General features: G+C 37.5%; 1 pseudogene; it reads right to left on the reverse strand.

Annotated features, from left to right (window-relative positions):
* Positions 1–3,203: 3,203 nt before the first annotated feature.
* On the reverse strand, positions 3,204–7,726 carry LOC147471810 (uncharacterized; annotated as a pseudogene).
* Between the last annotated feature and the right edge of the window lie 1,212 nt (positions 7,727–8,938).

Consider the following 8,938-nt stretch of genomic DNA (forward strand, 5'->3'; position numbering starts at 1 on the left):
TAGTATTATATCCATGAAGACAATGCTCCTTTCACATTCTACATATCTGTCTACTAATGCCCCACAGGATGGCTGAAATAGCAAAGATACTTGACAGGGATTCTGAAAGTAGATTATTTTGATAGTAAAAGTGGAAAGATTATTTCTAACTGATGAAACTGAAGGCAGGATGTTGTAATGAACTTTCCTCTAATCATCCGTTAATCCTCATTTTTGGAATACTGTTGACCTTAATATATAATACATGATTTGAGGGTTTACTTATTGTGAGTAATATACGTTCCATTTCATCGCATTAGGACCTGTTTACAGAGGCGCTTTCCAATGCGCGTTAGCAAACGCGGCGTTAGGCCCGGTTTACACGAGGCGCTTTCAACGCGCGTTAGTAAAACGTGCCGTTAGGCAAAGTCAATGGTATCTGTGGAACCGGTCACACGTGACGCGCCGTTTTGCCTGACGCCTCGTCAACGTCGGGTCCCTTGCTACAGCGACGTTTTGAAAGCAGCGCGCTCTCTAATTGGCTGGGCTGCTACCAATGAGGAGAGAGAATGCGCGTTACTATGGCAACCCCTGGGATACTCCACGTGGAGGAAGTTTCTCGCCACTTGCGCCGCTTCAAACGGTCACTATATATATATATATATATATATATATATATATATATATATATATATATATATATTAATATATATATATATTACTATATATATATATATTACTATATATATATATATTACTATATATATATTATTATATATATATACATATATATTACTATATATATATATGTCTGTTTCTCTCTGCATTGTTTGGCGCAGACACATATAACGCACGCACAAACACAAGCGTCGCGTTGACGCCGTGTTTGAAAGCGCCTCGTGTGAGCGGTAGTTTCTAACGCCGAGTTTGCTAACGCACGTTGGAAAGCGCCTCGTGTAAACCGGGCCTTAGAAACTACCGCTCACACGAGGCGCTTTCAAACGCGGCATGTGCGTGTGTTATATGTGTGTCTGTGCCAAACACTGCAAGGGAAAAATATGCAATTACTTCATAAATGAAGGCAAACTTGCATGGCAGGATGGAATGGTTTAGAATGACACAAAACAACAGCAACAACAACAAAAAAGTTTGGGAAGATAGAAAACTACTAGCTAGAGAGAAGGAATTTTGCTCATGTCAGGGGAAAGCGGGAGAAAGCCATGTTGCTGCTCAGTTGTAGTATACAATTTGGATTTCATTAATAAGAAGGTCAGTGTCTATTGTCTCAAGCCTTAGTTCCTCCATGACTGCCAGTGATGGGACTGAAGAGCTGTGTGTGTGTCAAGTGATTGAAAACGTCCTCCAGGTGGAGTATCCTAGTGGTTGCCATAGTACCGCGCATTCTCTCTCATTGGTAGCAGCCCAGCCAACTAGAGAGCGCGCTGCTTTCAAAACGCGGCGTTAGCAAGGGACCCCGACGTTAATGCGGCGTCAGGCAAAACGCCGCGTCACATGTGCTCTCTAGTTGGCTGGGCTGCTACCAATGAGGAGAGAGAATGTGCGTTACAATGGCAACCACTAGGATACTCCACGTGGAGGACGTTTTCAATCACTTGACAGCACACAGCTCTTTTCAGTCCCATCACTGGCAGTCATGGAAGTTTGCCTTCATTTATGAAGTAATCTGCATATTTATCCCTTGCATTGTTTGGCACAGACACATATAACAAGCACAAACACAAGCGTCGCGTTGACGCCGCGTTTGAAAGCGCCTCGTGTGAGAGGTAGTTTCTAACGCCACGATTGCTAACGCACGTTGGAAAGCGCATTAGCAAAGTCAATGGTAGTCTATGGAACTGGTCACACGTGACGCGGCGTATTGCCTGACGCCGCGTTAACGTCGGGGTCCCTTACTAACGCCGCGTTTGAAAGCGCCTCGTGTGAGCAGTAGTTTCTAACGCCGCGTTTGCTAACGCGGGTTGGAAAACGCCTCGTGTAAACGCGGTGTAAGGGAAGTGTAATAGACTGATATTGCAAAAATACGATCTGCATGGCTATGCTTTACTGTTGATATTAATCTTATTTTCTGATTATGTGGATTTGTTGAGGTGGTGGAAGATGTCATCTTCTATGCGTGAATTAAGGAAGTTTGGCTTGTCCATGTACAGATAATTGATGTGGGGATCAGAGAAACACAGCTACTGCGTATAAGCGTGTATTCCGGGAGAAGTCCGTGGAAAGAAGAGGGTTGTTTACATTACACTTTGTAAATATTGCCATAGGGTGGCGCATATAAAAGAAAACATTCATTTCGGGGGTAACTAAATTAGACATGAGGTATTCTTATGAGGTATAAACAGTAGATATAAGATTATAAGCATCCTTATTCTATCATAATCTTTAATTATTCTAACACCCCCTCTTAATTAAAGATTGGTTATGATGTACGAGATAATCTATCCCTGATAAACTTAAAATCTTTCAACTTCTGAGATACAGGTTTGGTAAATATATCAGCTGGATTCTCTCTGGTAGGTACAAAGAATAAGTTCACATTACCCATCTTCACTTCATCTCTAATGAAATGGTAACGGATGTCAATATGTCTCGACCTTTGGTAATTTATGGGGGTTTTGGCTAGATTAATAGCACCTTGGTTGTCAACTCCTAAATCTACTGACAACCTTAAATCCAAATAGATCAGACATTATTTGTTTTAAGAACTTTGCCTCCTGTATGGCAGAAGTAAGAGCCATATACTCGGCTTCACATGATGAAAGTGCAACTGTCTGTTGCTTTTTGCTCTTCCATGATATCAATGGTCCAAGCTTATGTAGTTGAAAACAATATCCTGTTATACTTTTCCTATCTTCAGATGATCCCCAATCTGGATCACAAAATCCCATTAATTTCATTTGTTCATCTGACTTATTAAACTTTAGACCATAATCTAAAGTGCCCTTTAAGTACTTAAGAACATGTTTAGCTGCATTCAAATGGGCTTTTGTTGTTTTTGACATATATTGTGAAAGCTTGGTAACAACATAGCATATGTCTGGTCTGGTACCTGTCATAATATATATAAGGCTACCAACCATCTCTCTGTGAAGAGTTGCATTAGCCAATACCTCTGATTCTACAGTAGAAGTGTTAACAATACTTGGATCACATGGTGTCTTTCTTGTATGACAATCTGACATTCTAAATCTGTCCAAAATCTTTTCTTAATATTTAGTTTGATTCACTTCAATGTACTCTTTGCCTGTAACAAATGACATACCTAGAAACCAGTTTAGTTTCCCTAAATCAGTCATCCTGAAATTTTCACAAAGAGATTGTTTAAACTTATTCATCAGGGACATGTTACTGCTGGCAATGATCAAATCATCTACCCATATGAGAACTATGGTACTTTCATAGTCATCATGTTTCAGATATAAACAATGATCAGTTAGTGATTGTTCAAATTCTTCTGAACGGAAAAACTTATGTATCAGATTGTTCCACATTCTTCCACTTTGTTTCAGACCATAAAGTGACTTCTTCAGCTTACAATATAGGACATTTCCATCACTATCCTTTTCTTTGTAACCTTCAGGTTGTTCCACATATATATCATGATCAATATCCGCATTCAAATAAGCTGTCTTGACGTACATTTGATGTATTATCAAGTTCTTTTGTACAGCTACATCCAGTAAAGTGCGGAGTGTAGACATTCTTGCTGTTGGCGCAAAAGTCTCTTCATAGTCGATGTCCTTTACCTGTGAATATCCCTTGGCAACATATCTTGCTTTGAATTTTTCTTTGCCGTTAGGTCCAGGTTTCACTTGATACACCCATCTTCCACCCACTGCTGTGAGATTCTTGGGTAGTGCTGTGAGTTCATAGGTGTTGTCCTGTAGTGAAGCAATCTCCTCATCCATGGCTTTCTTCCATTGATGTCCCTCTGGAGATGCTATAGCTTCTTGGTAGGTGACTGGTATTGGATCATGTGACATTCGATAGCAGTGATGTATAAAGCTAGTATGTGTCACACAGGAGATACTGTCGTCCAGATCATCTGTAACATAGTCATCTAACCTCGAGGGTTTCTTTCTTTTTCTGGATGGGTATCTTCTTTCTGTATCTTCATCCACTGGTATTCCTTCTTGGTCTTTAGCTGGACACTTCCTGTCCCCATCAGCGATAGCTGGCGTCTCATCTTGGGCCGCTTGAAGTGTTTTTTGCTGGAGCCTCGTCTCCACCAAAATGTAGTCGTCACTCAAACTTTGCTCGACACTTGAGGATTCTCTCTTACAAGATGAGTTATCCACAAATTTGACTATTCTTACCTTTCTTATAGTTTGAGTATCAGGAAAGTATATCAAGTAGGCTGGACTTTGATCATCATAGCCCACAAATACTCCCTCCTTACTCCTTGGATCTAGTTTCTTACTAGATCCAAGATCTAGTTTCTTGTTCATATGCAAAACATCTTGTTCCAAAGATATTCATTTTGCTTATGTTTGGCCGTCTTCCAGTAAGCATTTCAACTGGGGTCTTTTGAGTCCTGGGGTTATAGCGTCTTCACAGCATAACTCCACATATCCTTAGGTAATTTTGACTCAATCAGCAAACAGTGAGCCATGTCAAATATTGACCTGTGTGATCTCTCAACTGTGCCATTCTGATGTGGTGAATAGGGTGCAGAGAACATTTGTTTAATCTTGTTCTGTGTTAAGAGTGTTCTGAACTCCTTGTTCGTAAACTCTGTTCCGTGGTCACATCTTAGACGTTTGATATTCCCATATGGTGCTGTTTCTGCAAGGTATCTTTTCATAGTTGTCACAGTATCACTCTTACTTTTTATTAGGTAAATTCTAAGAGCTCTGGAGTAGTCATCAATAAAGGAGATGCTGTACCTGTAACCTCCTCGTGCTGGTGGGTTTACAGGACCAACTACATCACAGTGGACTAAATCTAATGGCTGTTGAGCCTTTTTGTCAGGTTCTCTACTCCTATACTGTGTCATCTTACCAAGTGTACATGTGGTGCAGTTGAACTTTCCTAATTATATGCATTCCGTCAACAGTTGCTTCAAGTTTTTGCACATCAGCCACATTGCAATGCCCTAGGATTTTATGCCACTCCTCTTGGGTGTGCTTGGCTTCCCCTACATGGACTTTGTTAAACTTATCCATCTGAGAGCCAGTGTGTGGCTTACCTCTACGTAGATAGAACAACTTGTTTTTCTCCACAATGTCGAATATCCTGCCATCCTCGGTAGTTAGAGTACTGCCTTCTGGTGAGAAAGTAACAGTATGTCCACTCTTGATAGCTTTCCAAACTGACATGATATCTTGTTTGAATCCTGGTATGTATAATGCATCTTTTAGTAGAATTCTTTGTGAGTTGCCGTCTCGATCCTGAATGAAGTCTTTTACATCACCGACTCCTTTCACTGTTCCTTGTTGTCTTTGGCCGTCTGCCAGCTCTATGTAATGGTTTTGTGGATCAAAGGACTCTTGAAATCTCACAAACTTTGGTTCAGTTTTCTCAATATGTGAAGTGCAGCCACTGTCAATCATTAAGAAGCCTTCTTCTTCTAAGTTAGCTACATTCTGTTTTCTACAATCATACAGCTCATTGTTGGTCTCAACTGTACAAAACCTTGATGAGTGTGTTATATGAAAAGAAAACTCTTGATTTTGTTCTTCACTTGTGTCATTTGCTGAGTTTACTGAATTACTACTCTTCTTAGGATTCTTCACTCTACATTCACTTTTACTGTGAGTTCTAGATTTATGAAAGTCACACCACTTTCTAGTATTTTGAGGATTGTTCACTCTCTGGAACTTACCTCCTTTGTTGCATTTTGATGCAAAATGGCCTGGTTCATCACACTTGAAACATTTCTTGTTTCACTGTACCGTTGTTGTTGACATTCATGATACTCTCTGTGCTAGAAGTATCCTTCAGACTATCCTCTTGACTTAACAATGCTATCTTTAATTCACTGTACTGGTATGGAGGATTACGCTGGCTAGCTACATCAACAAAATTTTCGTACTTCTTTGGAAGTCCTCCAGTGTTCGTACTACTATAAGACCATCAGAAATGTGTTCATCTATTTCCCTGAGAGCAGCTACTGTCTCATCTATAAACGTAAGAGATGCTGTAACACTGTCATCATCCATCCTTTTGTTTATGAATGATCTCCATAGAGCAAACAATCTGTGATGTGTTTCTCTTAGGTAGTGTTTTCGTAGCAATGTTAATGCTTTCACTCCATATGAATTGAATCTTGGACACTGGAGTGTTAGATGTTCTATGTTTTCATTTTCTTGGTGGCACCATCTGCATGCAGGATCTGTTTCCATTTTGAGTCTGTGCAAATGTTGTTTTAGTCTTGTATGTTTGGTTAGGATTCTTGATAGACATACATCCAGTTTCCTGTTTTTGGTTCTAGACAATGGTTGTGGGCTGTTATTTTTGATGAAATAGTTTTTTTCGGATAGGGCTTGTTTTAATTGTTCTTCTCATTTTTGATTTTTTTGTTTTATTTCTTTTATTATATTATTTTTGTCTTTGGATATGGTCGTGAGTTCATTTATTTGATGAGCCTTTTTGGCTGCTAGGTCTGCTATTTCATACCTTTTATGTTTTTGTGAGCTGGTATCCATTGTATTTTTGTGTTAAAATTTTGATCTTCGTTTAATGTGTGTAATGTTTGTTGTATTTCATATATGATTTGTTTGTAGTTTTTTACTTTATGATTTATTATGCTCTGCATTGCTGATTTCGAGTCTGAGAAAATTACTGTATTTTTTAATTTGTTATTTTGTATTATTTCAAAGCTTGTTTTATTGCATACAGTTCTGCCTCTATGATTTGAATGTTTTTTGGTAGTCTCCAGATTGTTGTTATATATTTTTTTTGTATATATATAGCTGCTGATGTAGAGCTAAGTTCTTTTATTTTGGAGCCATCTGTGAATATTTTTTGATAATTTTTATATTTTGTGTTTTCCATTTTCTCTAAATTATCTGTTGAGGGAGATCTTTAGTGAAATTCTTAATAAATTGAGTTTCTATATGTCTAGAAATGTCGTTTCATGGTGGAACGGGAGAGATGTTTGGTATACTGCTTACTTTTGTTGTTTTATTTCTATGCAAGTTCTTATTGTTCTGTGTACTAGCGTTCTTTTATCTTTAATGGGGTTATATTTTTCTATATCTATTTTTGTTAGTCTTTTTATGGGCATATTTTCAGGTTTTTCTAATATCTTTATCATCTGTTTGCATTCTAGTTTTCTTATTCTTATTGATATGGGAGGTTTGTTTGTTAATGCTTGGAGGGCTATTATTGGAGTGGACTTAAAGCATCCTGTTGCCAATCTCATAGCTGTATTTTGTATGGTCTCCAATTTTTTCATATCTTGTATTTTGGCTGTTCCGTAGATTGTTATTCCGTATTCTATTTTTGGTCTGATGTATATTTCATAAAATTTCATTAATGATTCCCTATTTGCTCCCCATTTATGTGATGACAATTTTTTCATTATGTCTAATCTGTTTTGTAATTGTACTTTTAAATTGTCTATGTGTTTTCTCCATTTTAATTTTGGGGCATCAAGTTTTATTCCTAATATATCATGGTTACTTACAAATTGTAGTTCTTGGTTATCTATTTTAATATTTGGAATGTGATCTATTTTTCTATTTGTAAAACACATTATCTTGCTTTTCGTAAAGTTTATTTTCATTTCCCAAATGGTAGCCCACTCTTTTATCTTTTTTAATCCAATTTCGAGTTTATTTTTTGCTACTATTAATTTTTTTTCGTGTGTTGATATTGTTATGTCGTCTGCATAAATTATCTTGGTTATTTCTGTTGAGATTTTCAGATCTGTCATCATGATGTTGAATAGAGTTGGGCTTAAAGGTGAGCCTTGTGGAACTCCGTTTAAGATTTTGCTCTTATTTGAACTTTGGTTTCCTATTTTAATTATATAAGTTCTTTCATTTAGGAAATTGTGGATCCATTTTAATATTGTTCCTCTTATTCCTAGTCTTGCCATTTTTATTATTATAGCGTCATGGTTTACCATGTCGAAAGCTTTTTCAAGGTCTATACATGCTACTAGCATGTACTTGTTTTCTTTAAATGCTTTATTTATTTGCATATCTAATATGTGTAAGGCATCTATGGTGTTTCTATTTGGTCTGAATCCTGTCAGGTCTTTGCTTTGCTTGCTTTTGCTTTGCTTGCTTGTTGGATTTATTGGCTATCAACCAGCGGCACAAGCCAAGGTTATTAAGCCAATGATTCCATTTTATTTTATCAATCTTTATAAGGTCATAAAGTTTTGTCTCCTTTAGAAAAGTGATTACTTTACTTATTATTTTTTCATTATCTGATAGTAAATTTGTTATGTTAAATTCTATATTTTTAATTATGAAATAATTAATTATGGTTTGCCTTTTATTGCTGTATTGTTGACATGTTATAAAAATATGTTTAATTGACATGATGTTATTGCAATATGGGCATTGAGGAGGGAAACTTTTTTCTATGTAGGGAGTGAGGTGTGTGTAACGTGTAGCATTTACCCTGATACGGGCCAATGCCACCTCCTCCCTTCTATTCTTTCTGTGGGATGTGTCCCACATTTGAATTTCTTTGTTCTTGTTGTATAATGTGAGGTCGGTCCACTCACTCTGCCACAGGAGATGGATTTTTGCTTTTATAAAAGAGACAAAACACCTGAGATCTGTGCGGACAATACCAGGCTCCATATCATCAGTCGACCCGGCTAGTTTGTCAGCCTGTTCATTTCCATGGATACCCGAGTGTCCAGGTACCCATATCAGTTTGATTGATTTATTGGCACTATGCAATTTACGAATGATATTACCCTGTATTTCATTTTAGGTGGTTTCTAGTGATTTAATAGCTTTAATTGAACTTAAAAAGT

The sequence above is a fragment of the Penaeus japonicus genome, unplaced genomic scaffold, assembly GCF_977035675.1.
Source record: "Penaeus japonicus unplaced genomic scaffold, GWHDUDI00000001_assembly GWHDUDI00000005, whole genome shotgun sequence".
Lineage (NCBI taxonomy): Eukaryota > Metazoa > Arthropoda > Malacostraca > Decapoda > Penaeidae > Penaeus > Penaeus japonicus.